Below are 20,804 nucleotides of genomic sequence, written 5' to 3' on the forward strand. Positions count from 1 at the left end.
TTTTCTCCTACTAGAAGCTTCTATCTTGACCAATTTCAGGCATTAAAATGACTCTAAACACACTTCTTTTAGTTCCAAAAGTGATAATTCATATGCAATAGTCATTTACAGTCAAAAAAATTAAACATTAAAAAAATACCATTTCTGACCATCTGGAGAAAGTTCAACAGGTCACGGGTCATCGTTTTTTATCAGAAAATTGATTTTTGGACTTTAGAAAAATTGATTCAAAATGTCATATGAATTGTGCCTCATGTTGAATAACTACTTTTTAAAGCCTCGATGTGACCAAAATTGCCATTTTTACAGACTTTTTCTCCTACTAGAAGCTTCTATTTCGACCAACTTCAGGCATTAAAATGACTCTAAACACACTTATTTTAGTTCCAAAAGTGATAATTCACATGCAATAGTCATTTACAGTCAAAAAATAAAACATTAAAAAATTACCATTTCTGACCATCTGGAGAAATTTCAACAGGTCACGGGTCATCGTTTTTCATCACAAAATTGATTTTTTGGACTTTAGAAAAATTGATTCAAAATATCATTTGGATTGTGCCTCATGTTGAATAACTACTTTTTAAAGCCTCAATGTGACCAAAATTGCCATTTGTACAGACTTTTTCTCCTACTAGAAGCTTCTATTTCGAACAATTGCAGGCATTAAAATGACCCTAAACACACTTATTTTAGTTCCAAAAGTGATAATTCACATGCAATAGTCATTTACAGTCAAAAAATAAAACATTAAAAAATTACCATTTTTGACCATCTGGAGAAATTTCGACAGGTCACGAGTCATCGTTTTTCATCAGAAAATTGATTTTTTGGACTTTAGAAAAATTGATTCAAAATATCATTTGGATTGTGCCTCATGTTGAATAACTACTTTTTAAAGCCTCAATGTGACCAAAATTGCCATTTTTACAGACTTTTTCTCCTACTAGAAGCTTCTATTTCGAACAATTTCAGGCATTAAAATGACTCTAAACACACTTATTTTAGTTCCAAAAGTGATAATTCACATGCAATAGTCATTTACAGTCAAAAAATAAAACATTAAAAAATTACCATTTCTGACCATCTGGAGAAATTTCGACAGGTCGCGGGTCATCGTTTTTCATCAGAAAATGGTTTTTTTGTACTTTAGAAAAAATTGATTCAAAATGTCATTTGGATTGTGCCTCATGTTGAATAACTACTTTTTAAAACCTCAATGTGACCAAAATTGCCATTTTTACAGACTTTTTCTCCTACTAGAAGCTTCTATTTCGACCAATTTCAGGCATTAAAATGACTCTAAACACACTTATTTTAGTTCCAAAAGTGATAATTCACATGCGATAGTCATTTACAGTCAAAAAATTAAACATTAAAAAATTACCATTTCTGACCATCTGGAGAAATTTCGACAGGTCGCGGGTCATCGTTTTTCATCAGAAAATGGATTTTTTGGACTTTAGAAAAATTGATTAAAAATGTCATTTGGATTGTTCCTCATGTTGAATAACTACTTTTTAAAGCCTCAATGTGACCAAAATTGCCATTTTTACAGACTTTTTCTCCTACTAGAAGCTTCTATTTCGACCAACTTCAGGCATTAAAATGACTCTAAACACACTTATTTTAGTTCCACAAGTGATAATTCACTTGCAATAGTCATTTACAGTCAAAAAATTAAACATTAAAAAATTTCCATTTCTGACCATCTGGAGAAATTTCGACAGGTCACGGGTTATCGTTTTTCATCAGAAAATGGATTTTTTGGACTTTAGAAAAATTGATTCAAAATATCATTTGGATTGTGCCTCATGTTGAATAACTACTTTTTAAAGCCTCAATGTGACCAAAATTGCCATTTTTACACACTTTTTCTCCTACTAGAAGCTTTTTTTTCCGACCAATTTCAGGCATTAAAATGACTCTAAACACACTTCTTTTAGTTCCAAAAGTGATAATTCATATGCAATAGTCATTTACAGTCAAAAAAATTAAACATTCAAAAATTACCATTTCGGACCATCTGGAGAAAGTTCAACAGGTCACGGGTCATCGTTTTTCATCAGAAAATTGATTTTTGGACTTTAGAAAAATTGATTCAAAATGTCATTTGAATTGTGCCTCATGTTGAATAACTACTTTTTAAAGCCTCGATGTGACCAAAATTGCCATTTTTACAGACTTTTTCTCCTACTAGAAGCTTCTATTTCGACCAACTTCAGGCATTAAAATGACTCTAAACACACTTATTTTAGTTCCACAAGTGATAATTCACTTGCAATAGTCATTTACAATCAAAAAATTAAACATTAAAAAATTTCCATTTCTGACCATCTGGAGAAATTTCGACAGGTCACGGGTTATCGTTTTTCATCAGAAAATGGATTTTTTGGACTTTAGAAAAATTGATTCAAAATGTCATTTGGATTGTCCTCATGTTGAATAACTACTTTTTAAAGCCTCAATGTGACCAAAATTGCCATTTTTACAGACTTTTTCTCCTACTAGAAGCTTCTATTTCGACCAATTTCAGGCATTAAAATGACTCTAAACACACTTATTTTAGTTCCAAAAGTGATAATTCACATGCAATAGTCATTTACAGTCAAAAAATAAAACATTAAAAAATTACCATTTCTGACCATCTGGAGAAATTTCGACAGGTCGCGGGTCATCGTTTTTCATCAGAAAATGGATTTTTTGGACTTTAGAAAAATTGATTAAAAATGTCATTTGGATTGTTCCTCATGTTGAATAACTACTTTTTAAAGCCTCAATGTGACCAAAATTGCCATTTTTACACACTTTTTCTCCTACTAGAAGCTTCTATCTTGACCAATTTCAGGCATTAAAATGACTCTAAACACACTTCTTTTAGTTCCAAAAGTGATAATTCATTTGCAATAGTCATTTACAGTCAAAAAAATTAAACATTAACAAAATACCATTTCTGACCATCTGGAGAAAGTTCAACAGGTCACGGGTCATCGTTTTTCATCAGAAAATTGATTTTTGGACTTTAGAAAAATTGATTCAAAATGTCATTTGAATTGTGCCTCATGTTGAATAACTACTTTTTAAAGCCTCGATGTGACCAAAATTGCCATTTTTACAGACTTTTTCTCCTACTAGAAGCTTCTATTTCGACCAACTTCAGGCATTAAAATGACTCTAAACACACTTATTTTAGTTCCAAAAGTGATAATTCACATGCAATAGTCATTTACAGTCAAAAAATAAAACATTAAAAAATTACCATTTCTGACCATCTGGAGAAATTTCAACAGGTCACGGGTCATCGTTTTTCATCACAAAATTGATTTTTTGGACTTTAGAAAAATTGATTCAAAATATCATTTGGATTGTGCCTCATGTTGAATAACTACTTTTTAAAGCCTCAATGTGACCAAAATTGCCATTTGTACAGACTTTTTCTCCTACTAGAAGCTTCTATTTCGAACAATTGCATTCATTAAAATGACCCTAAACACACTTATTTTAGTTCCAAAAGTGATAATTCACATGCAATAGTCATTTACAGTCAAAAAATAAAACATTAAAAAATTACCATTTTTGACCATCTGGAGAAATTTCGACAGGTCACGGGTCATCGTTTTTCATCAGAAAATTGATTTTTTGGACTTTAGAAAAATTGATTCAAAATATCATTTGGATTGTGCCTCATGTTGAATAACTACTTTTTAAAGCCTCAATGTGACCAAAATTGCCATTTTTACAGACTTTTTCTCCTACTAGAAGCTTCTATTTCGAACAATTTCAGGCATTAAAATGACTCTAAACACACTTATTTTAGTTCCAAAAGTGATAATTCACATGCAATAGTCATTTACAGTCAAAAAATAAAACATTACAAAATTACCATTTCTGACCATCTGGAGAAATTTCGACAGGTCGCGGGTCATCGTTTTTCATCAGAAAATGTTTTTTTTGTACTTTAGAAAAAATTGATTCAAAATGTCATTTGGATTGTGCCTCATGTTGAATAACTACTTTTTAAAACCTCAATGTGACCAAAATTGCCATTTTTACAGACTTTTTCTCCTACTAGAAGCTTCTATTTCGACCAATTTCAGGCATTAAAATGACTCTAAACACACTTATTTTAGTTCCACAAGTGATAATTCACTTGCAATAGTCATTTACAGTCAAAAAATTAAACATTAAAAAATTTCCATTTCTGACCATCTGGAGAAATTTCGACAGGTCACGGGTTATCGTTTTTCATCAGAAAATGGATTTTTTGGACTTTAGAAAAATTGATTCAAAATGTCATTTGGATTGTGCCTCATGTTGAATAACTACTTTTTAAAGCCTCAATGTGACCAAAATTGCCATTTTTACACACTTTTTCTCCTACTAGAAGCTTTTTTTTCCGACCAATTTCAGGCATTAAAATGACTCTAAACACACTTCTTTTAGTTCCAAAAGTGATAATTCATATGCAATAGTCATTTACAGTCAAAAAAATTAAACATTCAAAAATTACCATTTTGGACCATCTGGAGAAAGTTCAACAGGTCACGGGTCATCGTTTTTCATCAGAAAATTGATTTTTGGACTTTAGAAAAATTGATTCAAAATGTCATTTGAATTGTGCCTCATGTTGAATAACTACTTTTTAAAGCCTCGATGTGACCAAAATTGCCATTTTTACAGACTTTTTCTCCTACTAGAAGCTTCTATTTCGACCAACTTCAGGCATTAAAATGACTCTAAACACACTTATTTTAGTTCCACAAGTGATAATTCACTTGCAATAGTCATTTACAATCAAAAAATTAAACATTAAAAAATTTCCATTTCTGACCATCTGGAGAAATTTCGACAGGTCACGGGTTATCGTTTTTCATCAGAAAATGGATTTTTTGGACTTTAGAAAAATTGATTCAAAATGTCATTTGGATTGTCCTCATGTTGAATAACTACTTTTTAAAGCCTCAATGTGACCAAAATTGCCATTTTTACAGACTTTTTCTCCTACTAGAAGCTTCTATTTCGACCAATTTCAGGCATTAAAATGACTCTAAACACACTTATTTTAGTTCCAAAAGTGATAATTCACATGCAATAGTCATTTACAGTCAAAAAATAAAACATTAAAAAATTACCATTTCTGACCATCTGGAGAAATTTCGACAGGTCGCGGGTCATCGTTTTTCATCAGAAAATGGATTTTTTGGACTTTAGAAAAATTGATTAAAAATGTCATTTGGATTGTTCCTCATGTTGAATAACTACTTTTTAAAGCCTCAATGTGACCAAAATTGCCATTTTTACACACTTTTTCTCCTACTAGAAGCTTCTATCTTGACCAATTTCAGGCATTAAAATGACTCTAAACACACTTCTTTTAGTTCCAAAAGTGATAATTCATTTGCAATAGTCATTTACAGTCAAAAAAATTAAACATTAACAAAATACCATTTCTGACCATCTGGAGAAAGTTCAACAGGTCACGGGTCATCGTTTTTCATCAGAAAATTGATTTTTGGACTTTAGAAAAATTGATTCAAAATGTCATTTGAATTGTGCCTCATGTTGAATAACTACTTTTTAAAGCCTCGATGTGACCAAAATTGCCATTTTTACAGACTTTTTCTCCTACTAGAAGCTTCTATTTCGACCAACTTCAGGCATTAAAATGACTCTAAACACACTTATTTTAGTTCCAAAAGTGATAATTCACATGCAATAGTCATTTACAGTCAAAAAATAAAACATTAAAAAATTACCATTTCTGACCATCTGGAGAAATTTCAACAGGTCACGGGTCATCGTTTTTCATCACAAAATTGATTTTTTGGACTTTAGAAAAATTGATTCAAAATATCATTTGGATTGTGCCTCATGTTGAATAACTACTTTTTAAAGCCTCAATGTGACCAAAATTGCCATTTGTACAGACTTTTTCTCCTACTAGAAGCTTCTATTTCGAACAATTGCATTCATTAAAATGACCCTAAACACACTTATTTTAGTTCCAAAAGTGATAATTCACATGCAATAGTCATTTACAGTCAAAAAATAAAACATTAAAAAATTACCATTTTTGACCATCTGGAGAAATTTCGACAGGTCACGGGTCATCGTTTTTCATCAGAAAATTGATTTTTTGGACTTTAGAAAAATTGATTCAAAATATCATTTGGATTGTGCCTCATGTTGAATAACTACTTTTTAAAGCCTCAATGTGACCAAAATTGCCATTTTTACAGACTTTTTCTCCTACTAGAAGCTTCTATTTCGAACAATTTCAGGCATTAAAATGACTCTAAACACACTTATTTTAGTTCCAAAACTGATAATTCACATGCAATAGTCATTTACAGTCAAAAAAAAAAACATTACAAAATTACCATTTCTGACCATCTGGAGAAATTTCGACAGGTCGCGGGTCATCGTTTTTCATCAGAAAATGTTTTTTTTGTACTTTAGAAAAAATTGATTCAAAATGTCATTTGGATTGTGCCTCATGTTGAATAACTACTTTTTAAAACCTCAATGTGACCAAAATTGCCATTTTTACAGACTTTTTCTCCTACTAGAAGCTTCTATTTCGACCAATTTCAGGCATTAAAATGACTCTAAACACACTTATTTTAGTTCCACAAGTGATAATTCACTTGCAATAGTCATTTACAGTCAAAAAATTAAACATTAAAAAATTTCCATTTCTGACCATCTGGAGAAATTTCGACAGGTCACGGGTTATCGTTTTTCATCAGAAAATGGATTTTTTGGACTTTAGAAAAATTGATTCAAAATATCATTTGGATTGTGCCTCATGTTGAATAACTACTTTTTAAAGCCTCAATGTGACCAAAATTGCCATTTGTACAGACTTTTTCTCCTACTAGAAGCTTCTACTTCGACCAACTTCAGGCATTAAAATGACTCTAAACACACTTATTTTAGTTCCACAAGTGATAATTCACGTGCAATAGTTATTTACAGTCAAAAAATTAAACATTAAAAAATTTCCATTTCTGACCATCTGGAGAAATTTCGACAGGTCACGGGATATCGTTTTTCATCAGAAAATGGATTTTTTGGACTTTAGAAAAATTGATTCAAAATATCATTTGGATTGTGCCTCATGTTGAATAACTACTTTTTAAAGCCTCAATGTGACCAAAATTGCCATTTGTACAGACTTTTTCTCCTACTAGAAGCTTCTATTTCGAACAATTGCAGGCATTAAAATGACCCTAAACACACTTATTTTAGTTCCAAAAGTGATAATTCACATGCAATAGTCATTTACAGTCAAAAAATAAAACATTAAAAAATTACCATTTCTGACCATCTGGAGAAATTTCGACAGGTCACGGGTCATCGTTTTTCATCAGAAAATTGATTTTTTGGACTTTAGAAAAATTGATTCAAAATATCATTTTGATTGTGCCTCATGTTGAATAACTACTTTTTAAAGCCTCAATGTGACCAAAATTGCCATTTTTACAGACTTTTTCTCCTACTAGAAGCTTCTATTTCGAACAATTTCAGGCATTAAAATGACTCTAAACACACTTATTTTAGTTCCAAAAGTGATAATTCACATGCAATAGTCATTTACAGTCAAAAAATTAAACATTAAAAAATTACCATTTCTGACCATCTGGAGAAAGTTCAACAGGTCACGGGTCATCGTTTTTCATCAAAAAATGTATTTTTTTGACTTTAGAAAAATTGATTAAAAATGTCATTTGGATTGTTCCTCATGTTTAATAACTACTTTTTAAAGCCTCAATGTGACCAAAATTGCCATTTTTACACACTTTTTCTCCTACTAGAAGCTTCTATCTCGACCAATTTCAGGCATTAAAATGACTCTAAACACACTTCTTTTAGTTCCAAAAGTGATAATTCATATGCAATAGTCATTTACAGTCAAAAAAATTAAACATTAAAAAAATACCATTTCTGACCATCTGGAGAAAGTTCAACAGGTCACGGGTCATCGTTTTTCATCAGAAAATTGATTTTTGGACTTTAGAAAAATTGATTCAAAATGTCATTTGAATTGTGCCTCATGTTGAATCACTACTTTTTAAAGCCTCGATGTGACCAAAATTGCCATTTTTACAGACTTTTTCTCCTACTAGAAGCTTCTATTTCGACCAACTTCAGGCATTAAAATGACTCTAAACACACTTATTTTAGTTCCACAAGTGATAATTCACTTGCAATAGTCATTTACAGTCAAAAAAATTAAACATTAAAAAATTTCCATTTCTGACCATCTGGAGAAATTTCGACAGGTCACGGGTCATCGTTTTTCATCAGAAAATGGATTTTTTGGACTTTAGAAAAATTGATTCAAAATATCATTTGGATTGTGCCTCATGTTGAATAACTACTTTTTAAAGCCTCAATGTGACCAAAATTGCCATTTGTACAGACTTTTTCTCCTACTAGAAGCTTCTATTTCGAACAATTTCAGGCATTAAAATGACTCTAAACACAATTATTTTAGTTCCAAAAGTGATAATTCACATGCAATAGTCATTTACAGTAAAAAAATAAAACATTAAAAAATTACCATTTCTGACCATCTGGAGAAATTTTGACAGGTCACGGGTCATCGTTTTTCATCAGAAAATGGATTTTTTGGACTTTAGAAAAATTGATTCAAAATGTCATTTGGATTGTGCCTCATGTTGAATAACTACTTTTTAAAGCCTCAATGTGACCAAAATTGCCATTTTTACAGACTTTTTCTCCTACTAGAAGCTTCTATTTCGACCAATTTCAGGCATTAAAATGACTCTAAACACACTTATTTTAGTTCCAAAAGTGATAATTCACATGCAATAGTCATTTACAGTCAAAAAATAAAACATTAAAAAATTACCATTTCTGACCATCTGGAGAAATTTCGACAGGTCGCGGGTCATCGTTTTTCATCAGAAAATGGATTTTTTGGACTTTAGAATAAATTGATTCAAAATGTCATTTGGATTGTGCCTCATGTTGAATAACTACTTTTTAAAGCCTCAATGTGACCAAAATTGCCATTTTTACAGACTTTTTCTCCTACTAGAAGCTTCTATTTCGACCAATTTCAGGCATTAAAATGACTCTAAACACACTTATTTTAGTTCCAAAAGTGATAATTCACATGCGATAGTCATTTACAGTCAAAAAATTAAACATTAAAAAATTACCATTTCTGACCATCTGGAGAATTTTCGACAGGTCGCGGGTCATCGTTTTTCATCAGAAAATGGATTTTTTGGACTTTAGAAAAATTGATTCAAAATGTCATTTGGATTGTGCCTCATGTTGAATAACTACTTTTTAAAGCCTCAATGTGACCAAAATTGCCATTTTTACAGACTTTTTCTCCTACTAGAAGCTTCTATTTCGACCAATTTCAGGCATTAAAATGACTCTAAACACACTTATTTTAGTTCCAAAAGTGATAATTCACATGCAATAGTCATTTACAGTCAAAAAATTAAACATTAAAAAATTACCATTTCTGACCATCTGGAGAAAGTTCAACAGGTCACGGGTCATCGTTTTTCATCAGAAAATTGATTTTTTCGGCTTTATAAAAATTGATTCAAAATGTCATTTGGATTGTGCCTCATGTTGAATAACTACTTATTAAAGCCTCAATGTGACCAAAATTGCCATTTTTACAGACTTTTTCTCCTTCTCAGAAGCTTCTATTATGACTAATTTCAGGCATTAAGACGACTCTAAACACACTTATTTTAGTTCCACAAGTGATAATTCACATGCGATAGTCATTTACAGTCAAAAAATTAAACATTAAAAAATTACCATTTCTGACCATCTGGAGAAATTTCGACAGGTCGCGGGTCATCGTTTTTCATCAGAAAATGGATTTTTTGGACTTTAGAAAAATTGATTCAAAATATCATTTGGATTGTTCCTCATGTTGAATAACTACTTTTTAAAGCCTCAATGTGACCAAAATTGCCATTTTTACACACTTTTTCTCCTACTAGAAGCTTCTATTTCGACCAATTTCAGGCATTAAAATGACTCTAAACACACTTCTTTTAGTTCCAAAAGTGATAATTCATATGCAATAGTCATTTACAGTCAAAAAAATTAAACATTCAAAAATTACCATTTCTGACCATCTGGAGAAAGTTAAAGAGGTCACGGGTCATCGTTTTTCATCAGAAAATTGATTTTTGGACTTTAGAAAAATTGATTCAAAATGTCATTTGAATTGTGCCTCATGTTGAATAACTACTTTTTAAAGCCTCGACGTGACCAAAATTGCCATTTTTACAGACTTTTTCTCCTACTGGAAGCTTCTATTTCGACCAACTTCAGGCATTAAAATGACTCTAAACACACTTATTTTAGTTCCACAAGTTATAATTCACTTGCAATAGTCATTTACAGTCAAAAAATTAAACATTAAAAAATGTCCATTTCTGACCATCTGGAGAAATTTCGACAGATCACGGGTTATCGTTTTTCATCAGAAAATTTATTTTTTGGACTTTAGAAAAATTGATTCAAAATATCATTTGGATTGTGCCTCATGTTGAATAACTACTTTATAAAGCGTCAATGTGACCAAAATTGCCATTTGTACAGACTTTTTCTCCTACTAGAAGCTTCTATTTCAAACAATTGCAGGCATTGAAATGACCCTAAACACACTTATTTTAGTTCCAAAAGTGATAATTCACATGCAATAGTCATTTACAGTCAACAAATAAAACATTAAAAAATTACCATTTCTGACCATCTGGAGAAATTTCGACAGGTCACGGGTCATCGTTTTTCATCAGAAAATTGATTTTTTGGACTTTAGAAAAATTGATTCAAAATATCATTTGGATTGTGCCTCATGTTGAATAACTACTTTTTAAAGCCTCAATGTGACCAAAATTGCCATTTTTACAGACTTTTTCTCCTACTAGAAGCTTCTATTTCGAACAATTTCAGGCATTAAAATGACTCTAAACACACTTATTTTAGTTCCAAAAGTGATAATTCACATGCAATAGTCATTTACAGTCAAAAAAATAAAACATTCAAAAATTACCATTTCTGACCATCTGGAGAAATTTCGACAGGTCGCGGGTCATCGTTTTTCATCAGAAAATGGATTTTTTGGACTTTAGAAAAATTGATTCAAAATGTCATTTGGATTGTGCCTCATGTGGAATAACTACTTTTTAAAGCCTCAATGTGACCAAAATTGCCATTTTTACAGACTTTTTCTCCTACTAGAAGCTTCTATTTCGACCAATTTCAGGCATTAAAATGACTCTAAACACACTTATTTTAGTTCCAAAAGTGATAATTCACATGCAATAGTCATTTACAGTCAAAAAATAAAACATTAAAAAATTACCATTTCTGACCATCTGGAGAAATTTCGACAGGTCGCGGGTCATCGTTTTTCATCAGAAAATGGATTTTTTGGACTTTAGAAAAAATTGATTCAAAATGTCATTTGGATTGTGCCTCATGTTGAATAACTACTTTTTAAAACCTCAATGTGACCAAAATTGCCATTTTTACAGACTTTTTCTCCTACTAGAAGCTTCTATTTCGACCAATTTCAGGCATTAAAATGACTCTAAACACACTTATTTTAGTTCCAAAAGTGATAATTCACATGCGATAGTCATTTACAGTCAAAAAATTAAACATTAAAAAATTACCATTTCTGACCATCTGGAGAAATTTCGACAGGTCGCGGGTCATCGTTTTTCATCAGAAAATGGATTTTTTGGACTTTAGAAAAATTGATTAAAAATGTCATTTGGATTGTTCCTCATGTTGAATAACTACTTTTTAAAGCCTCAATGTCACCAAAATTGCCATTTTTACACACTTTTTCTCCTACTAGAAGCTTCTATCTTGACCAATTTCAGGCATTAAAATGACTCTAAACACACTTCTTTTAGTTCCAAAAGTGATAATTCATATGCAATAGTCATTTACAGTCAAAAAAATTAAACATTAAAAAAATACCATTTCTGACCATCTGGAGAAAGTTCAACAGGTCACGGGTCATCGTTTTTCATCAGAAAATTGATTTTTGGACTTTAGAAAAATTGATTCAAAATGTCATTTGAATTGTGCCTCATGTTGAATAACTACTTTTTAAAGCCTCCATGTGACCAAAATTGCCATTTTTACAGACTTTTTCTCCTACTAGAAGCTTCTATTTCGACCAACTTCAGGCATTAAAATGACTCTAAACACACTTATTTTAGTTCCAAAAGTGATAATTCACATGCAATAGTCATTTACAGTCAAAAAATAAAACATTAAAAAATTACCATTTCTGACCATCTGGAGAAATTTCAACAGGTCACGGGTCATCGTTTTTCATCAGAAAATTGATTTTTTGGACTTTAGAAAAATTGATTCAAAATATCATTTGGATTGTGCCTCATGTTGAATAACTACTTTTTAAAGCCTCAATGTGACCAAAATTGCCATTTTTACAGACTTTTTCTCCTACTAGAAGCTTCTATTTCGAACAATTTCAGGCATTTAAATGACTCTAAACACACTTATTTTAGTTCCAAAAGTGATAATTCACATGCAATAGTCATTTACAGTCAAAAAATAAAACATTCAAAAATTACCATTTCTGACCATCTGGAGAAATTTCGACAGTTCGCGGGTCATCGTTTTTCATCAGAAAATGGATTTTTTGGACTTTAGAAAAATTGATTCAAAATATCATTTGGATTGTGCCTCATGTTGAATAACTACTTTTTAAAGCCTCAATGTGACCAAAATTGCCATTTGTACAGACTTTTTCTCCTACTAGAAGCTTCTATTTCGAACAATTGCAGGCATTAAAATGACCCTAAACACACTTATTTTAGTTCCAAAAGTGATAATTCACATGCAATAGTCATTTACAGTCAAAAAATAAAACATTAAAAAATTACCATTTCTGACCATCTGGAGAAATTTCGACAGGTCACGGGTCATCGTTTTTCATCAGAAAATTGATTTTTTTGGACTTCAGAAAAATTGATTCAAAATATCATTTGGATTGTGCCTCATGTTGAATAACTACTTTTTAAAGCCTCAATGTGACCAAAATTGCCATTTTTACAGACTTTTTCTCCTACTAGAAGCTTCTATTTCGAACAATTTCAGGCATTAAAATGACTCTAAACACACTTATTTTAGTTCCAAAAGTGATAATTCACATGCAATAGTCATTTACAGTCAAAAAATAAAACATTCAAAAATTACCATTTCTGACCATCTGGAGAAATTTCGACAGGTCGCGGGTCATCGTTTTTCATCAGAAAATGGATTTTTTAGACTTTAGAAAAATTGATTCAAAATGTCATTTGGATTGTGCCTCATGTTGAATAACTACTTTTTAAAGCCTCAATGTGACCAAAATTGCCATTTTCACAGACTTTTTCTCCTACTAGAAGCTTCTATTTCGACCAACTTCAGGCATTAAAATGACTCTAAACACACTTATTTTAGTTCCACAAGTGATAATTCACTTGCAATAGTCATTTACAGTCAAAAAATTAAACATTAAAAAATTTCCATTTCTGACCATCTGGAGAAATTTCGACAGGTCACGGGTTATCGTTTTTCATCAGAAAATGGATTTTTTGGACTTTAGAAAAATTGATTCAAAATATCATTTGGATTGTGCCTCATGTTGAATAACTACTTTTTAAAGCCTCAATGTGACCAAAATTGCCTTTTGTACAGACTTTTTCTCCTACTAGAAGCTTCTATTTCGACCAACTTCAGGCATTAAAATGACTCTAAACACACTTATTTTAGTTCCACAAGTGATAATTCACTTGCAATAGTTATTTACAGTCAAAAAATTAAACATTAAAAAATTTCCATTTCTGACCATCTGGAGAAATTTCGACAGGTCACGGGATATCGTTTTTCATCAGAAAATGGATTTTTTGGACTTTAGAAAAATTGATTCAAAATATCATTTGGATTGTGCCTCATGTTGAATAACTACTTTTTAAAGCCTCAATGTGACCAAAATTGCCATTTGTACAGACTTTTTCTGCTACTAGAAGCTTCTATTTCGAACAATTGCAGGCATTAAAATGACCCTAAACACGCTTATTTTAGTTCCAAAAGTGATAATTCACATGCAATAGTCATTTACAGTCAAAAAATAAAACATTAAAAAATTACCATTTCTGACCATCTGGAGAAATTTCGACAGGTCACGGGTCATCGTTTTTCATCAGAAAATTGATTTTTTGGACTTTAGAAAAATTGATTCAAAATATCATTTGGATTGTGCCTCATGTTGAATAACTACTTTTTAAAGCCTCAATGTGACCAAAATTGCCATTTTTACAGACTTTTTCTCCTACTAGAAGCTTCTATTTCGAACAATTTCAGGCATTAAAATGACTCTAAACACACTTATTTTAGTTCCAAAAGTGATAATTCACATGCAATAGTCATTTACAGTCAAAAAAATAAAACATTCAAAAATTACCATTTCTGACCATCTGGAGAAATTTCGACAGGTCGCGGGTCATCGTTTTTCATCAGAAAATGGATTTTTTGGACTTTAGAAAAATTGATTCAAAATGTCATTTGGATTGTGCCTCATGTGGAATAACTACTTTTTAAAGCCTCAATGTGACCAAAATTGCCATTTTTACAGACTTTTTCTCCTACTAGAAGCTTCTATTTCGACCAATTTCAGGCATTAAAATGACTCTAAACACACTTATTTTAGTTCCAAAAGTGATAATTCACATGCAATAGTCATTTACAGTCAAAAAATAAAACATTAAAAAATTACCATTTCTGACCATCTGGAGAAATTTCGACAGGTCGCGGGTCATCGTTTTTCATCAGAAAATGGATTTTTTGGACTTTAGAAAAAATTGATTCAAAATGTCATTTGGATTGTGCCTCATGTTGAATAACTACTTTTTAAAACCTCAATGTCACCAAAATTGCCATTTTTACACACTTTTTCTCCTACTAGAAGCTTCTATCTTGACCAATTTCAGGCATTAAAATGACTCTAAACACACTTCTTTTAGTTCCAAAAGTGATAATTCATATGCAATAGTCATTTACAGTCAAAAAAATTAAACATTAAAAAAATACCATTTCTGACCATCTGGAGAAAGTTCAACAGGTCACGGGTCATCGTTTTTCATCAGAAAATTGATTTTTGGACTTTAGAAAAATTGATTCAAAATGTCATTTGAATTGTGCCTCATGTTGAATAACTACTTTTTAAAGCCTCCATGTGACCAAAATTGCCATTTTTACAGACTTTTTCTCCTACTAGAAGCTTCTATTTCGACCAACTTCAGGCATTAAAATGACTCTAAACACACTTATTTTAGTTCCAAAAGTGATAATTCACATGCAATAGTCATTTACAGTCAAAAAATAAAACATTAAAAAATTACCATTTCTGACCATCTGGAGAAATTTCAACAGGTCACGGGTCATCGTTTTTCATCAGAAAATTGATTTTTTGGACTTTAGAAAAATTGATTCAAAATATCATTTGGATTGTGCCTCATGTTGAATAACTACTTTTTAAAGCCTCAATGTGACCAAAATTGCCATTTTTACAGACTTTTTCTCCTACTAGAAGCTTCTATTTCGAACAATTTAAGGCATTTAAATGACTCTAAACACACTTATTTTAGTTCCAAAAGTGATAATTCACATGCAATAGTCATTTACAGTCAAAAAATAAAACATTCAAAAATTACCATTTCTGACCATCTGGAGAAATTTCGACAGTTCGCGGGTCATCGTTTTTCATCAGAAAATGGATTTTTTGGACTTTAGAAAAATTGATTCAAAATATCATTTGGATTGTGCCTCATGTTGAATAACTACTTTTTAAAGCCTCAATGTGACCAAAATTGCCATTTGTACAGACTTTTTCTCCTACTAGAAGCTTCTATTTCGAACAATTGCAGGCATTAAAATGACTCTAAACACACTTATTTTAGTTCCAAAAGTGATAATTCACATGCAATAGTCATTTACAGTCAAAAAATAAAACATTCAAAAATTACCATTTCTGACCATCTGGAGAAATTTCGACAGGTCGCGGGTCATCGTTTTTCATCAGAAAATGGATTTTTTAGACTTTAGAAAAATTGATTCAAAATGTCATTTGGATTGTGCCTCATGTTGAATAACTACTTTTTAAAGCCTCAATGTGACCAAAATTGCCATTTTCACAGACTTTTTCTCCTACTAGAAGCTTCTATTTCGACCAACTTCAGGCATTAAAATGACTCTAAACACACTTATTTTAGTTCCACAAGTGATAATTCACTTGCAATAGTCATTTACAGTCAAAAAATTAAACATTAAAAAATTTCCATTTCTGACCATCTGGAGAAATTTCGACAGGTCACGGGTTATTGTTTTTCATCAGAAAATGGATTTTTTGGACTTTAGAAAAATTGATTCAAAATATCATTTGGATTGTGCCTCATGTTGAATAACTACTTTTTAAAGCCTCAATGTGACCAAAATTGCCTTTTGTACAGACTTTTTCTCCTACTAGAAGCTTCTATTTCGACCAACTTCAGGCATTAAAATGACTCTAAACACACTTATTTTAGTTCCACAAGTGATAATTCACTTGCAATAGTTATTTACAGTCAAAAAATTAAACATTAAAAAATTTCCATTTCTGACCATCTGGAGAAATTTCGACAGGTCACGGGATATCGTTTTTCATCAGAAAATGGATTTTTTGGACTTTAGAAAAATTGATTCAAAATATCATTTGGATTGTGCCTCATGTTGAATAACTACTTTTTAAAGCCTCAATGTGACCAAAATTGCCATTTGTACAGACTTTTTCTGCTACTAGAAGCTTCTATTTCGAACAATTGCAGGCATTAAAATGACCCTAAACACGCTTATTTTAGTTCCAAAAGTGATAATTCACATGCAATAGTCATTTACAGTCAAAAAATAAAACATTAAAAAATTACCATTTCTGACCATCTGGAGAAATTTCGACAGGTCACGGGTCATCGTTTTTCATCAGAAAATTGATTTTTTGGACTTTAGAAAAATTGATTCAAAATATCATTTTGATTGTGCCTCATGTTGAATAACTACTTTTTAAAGCCTCAATGTGACCAAAATTGCCATTTTTACAGACTTTTTCTCCTACTAGAAGCTTCTATTTCGAACAATTTCAGGCATTAAAATGACTCTAAACACACTTATTTTAGTTCCAAAAGTGATAATTCACATGCAATAGTCATTTACAGTCAAAAAATTAAACATTAAAAAATTACCATTTCTGACCATCTGGAGAAAGTTCAACAGGTCACGGGTCATCGTTTTTCATCAAAAAATTTATTTTTTCGACTTTAGAAAAGTTGTTTCAAAATGTCATTGGGATTGTGCCTCATGTTGAATAACTACTTTTTAAAGCCTCAATGTGACCAAAATTGCCATTTTTACAGACTTTTTCTCCTACTAGAAGCTTCTATTTCGACCAATTTCAGGCATTAAAATGACTCTAAACACACTTATTTTAGTTCCAAAAGTGATAATTCACATGCAATAGTCATTTACAGTAAAAAAATAAAACATTCAAAAATTACCATTTCTGACCATCTGGAGAAATTTCGACAGGTCGCGGGTCATCGTTTTTCATCAGAAAATGGATTTTTTGGACTTTAGAAAAATTGATTCAAAATGTCATTTGGATTGTGCCTCATGTTGAATAACTACTTTTTAAAGCCTCAATGTGACCAAAATTGCCATTTTCACAGACTTTTTCTCCTACTAGAAGCTTCTATTTCGACCAACTTCAGGCATTAAAATGACTCTAAACACACTTATTTTAGTTCCACAAGTGATAATTCCCTTGCAATAGTCATTTACAGTCAAAAAATTAAACATTAAAAAATTTCCATTTCTGACCATCTGGAGAAATTTCGACAGGTCACGGGTTATCGTTTTTCATCAGAAAATGGATTTTTTGGACTTTAGAAAAATTGATTCAAAATATCATTTGGATTGTGCCTCATGTTGAATAACTACTTTTTAAAGCCTCAATGTGACCAAAATTGCCATTTGTACAGACTTTTTCTCCTACTAGAAGCTTCTATTTCGACCAACTTCAGGCATTAAAATGACTCTAAACACACTTATTTTAGTTCCACAAGTGATAATTCACGTGCAATAGTTATTTACAGTCAAAAAATTAAACATTAAAAAATTTCCATTTCTGACCATCTGGAGAAATTTCGACAGGTCACGGGATATCGTTTTTCATCAGAAAATGGATTTTTTGGACTTTAGAAAAATTGATTCAAAATATCATTTGGATTGTGCCTCATGTTGAATAACTACTTTTTAAAGCCTCAATGTGACCAAAATTGCCATTTGTACAGACTTTTTCTCCTACTAGAAGCTTCTATTTCGAACAATTGCAGGCATTAAAATGACCCTAAACACACTTATTTTAGTTCCAAAAGTGATAATTCACATGCAATAGTCATTTACAGTCAAAAAATAAAACATTAAAAAATTACCGTTTCTGACCATCTGGAGAAATTTCAACAGGTCACGGGTCATCGTTTTTCATCAGAAAATTGATTTTTTGGACTTTAGAAAAATTGATTCAAAATATCATTTTGATTGTGCCTCATGTTGAATAACTACTTTTTAAAGCCTCAATGTGACCAAAATTGCCATTTTTACAGACTTTTTCTCCTACTAGAAGCTTCTATTTCGAACAATTTCAGGCATTAAAATGACTCTAAACACACTTATTTTAGTTCCAAAAGTGATAATTCACATGCAATAGTCATTTACAGTCAAAAAATTAAACATTAAAAAATTACCATTTCTGACCATCTGGAGAAAGTTCAACAGGTCACGGGTCATCGTTTTTCATCAAAAAATGTATTTTTTTGACTTTAGAAAAGTTGTTTCAAAATGTCATTGGGATTGTGCCTCATGTTGAATAACTACTTTTTAAAGCCTCAATGTGACCAAAATTGCCATTTTTACAGACTTTTTCTCCTACTAGAAGCTTCTATTTCGACCAATTTCAGGCATTAAAATGACTCTAAACACACTTATTTTAGTTCCAAAAGTGATAATTCACATGCAATAGTCATTTACAGTCAAAAAATAAAACATTCAAAAATTACCATTTCTGACCATCTGGAGAAATTTCGACAGGTCGCGGGTCATCGTTTTTCATCAGAAAATGGATTTTTTGGACTTTAGAAAAATTGATTCAAAATGTCATTTGGATTGTGCCTCATGTTGAATAACTACTTTTTAAAGCCTCAATGTGACCAAAATTGCCATTTTTACAGACTTTTTCTCCTACTAGAAGCTTCTATTTCGACCAATTTCAGGCATTAAAATGACTCTAAACACACTTATTTTAGTTCCAAAAGTGATAATTCAAATGCAATAGTCATTTACAGTCAAAAAATAAAACATTAAAAAATTACCATTTCTGACCATCTGGAGAAATTTCGACAGGTCGCGGGTCATCGTTTTTCATCAGAAAATGGATTTTTTGGACTTTAGAAAAAATTGATTCAAAATGTCATTTGGATTGTGCCTCATGTTGAATAACTACTTTTTAAAACCTCAATGTGACCAAAATTGCCATTTTTACAGACTTTTTCTCCTACTAGAAGCTTCTATTTCGACCAATTTCAGGCATTAAAATGACTCTAAACACACTTATTTTAGTTCCAAAAGTGATAATTCACATGCGATAGTCATTTACAGTCAAAAAATTAAACATTAAAAAATTACCATTTCTGACCATCTGGAGAAATTTCGACAGGTCGCGGGTCATCGTTTTTCATCAGAAAATGGATTTTTTGGACTTTAGAAAAATTGATTAAAAATGTAATTTGGATTGTTCCTCATGTTGAATAACTACTTTTTAAAGCCTCAATGTGACCAAAATTGCCATTTTTACAAACTTTTTCTCCTACTAGAAGCTTCTATTTCGACCAACTTCAGGCATTAAAATGACTCTAAACACACTTATTTTAGTTCCACAAGTGATAATTCACTTGCAATAGTCATTTACAGTCAAAAAATTAAACATTAAAAAATTTCCATTTCTGACCATCTGGAGAAATTTCGACAGGTCACGGGTCATCGTTTTTCATCAGAAAATGGATTTTTTGGACTTTAGAAAAATTGATTCAAAATGTCATTTGGATTGTGCCTCATGTTGAATAACTACTTTTTAAAGCCTCAATGTGACCAAAATTGCCATTTTTACAGACTTTTTCTCCTACTAGAAGCTTCTATTTCGACCAATTTCAGGCATTAAAATGACTCTAAACACACTTATTTTAGTTCCAAAAGTGATAATTCACATGCAATAGTCATTTACAGTCAAAAAATAAAACATTAAAAAATTACCATTTCTGACCATCTGGAGAAATTTCGACAGGTCGCGGGTCATCGTTTTTCATCAGAAAATGGATTTTTTGGACTTTAGAAAAATTGGTTCAAAATGTCATTTGGATTGTGCCTCATGTTGAATACCTACTTTTTAAAGCCTCAATGTGACCAAAATTGCCATTTTTACAGACTTTTTCTCCTACTAGAAGCTTCTATTTCGACCAACTTCAGGCATTAAAATGACTCTAAACACACTTATTTTAGTTCCACAAGTGATAATTCACTTGCAATAGTCATTTACAGTCAAAAAATTAAACATTAAAAAATTTCCATTTCTGACGATCTGGAGAAATTTCGACAGGTCACGGGTTATCGTTTTTCATCAGAAAATG

This window comes from Triturus cristatus, chromosome 5_2, assembly GCF_964204655.1.
Source record: "Triturus cristatus chromosome 5_2, aTriCri1.1, whole genome shotgun sequence".
Classification (NCBI taxonomy): domain Eukaryota; kingdom Metazoa; phylum Chordata; class Amphibia; order Caudata; family Salamandridae; genus Triturus; species Triturus cristatus.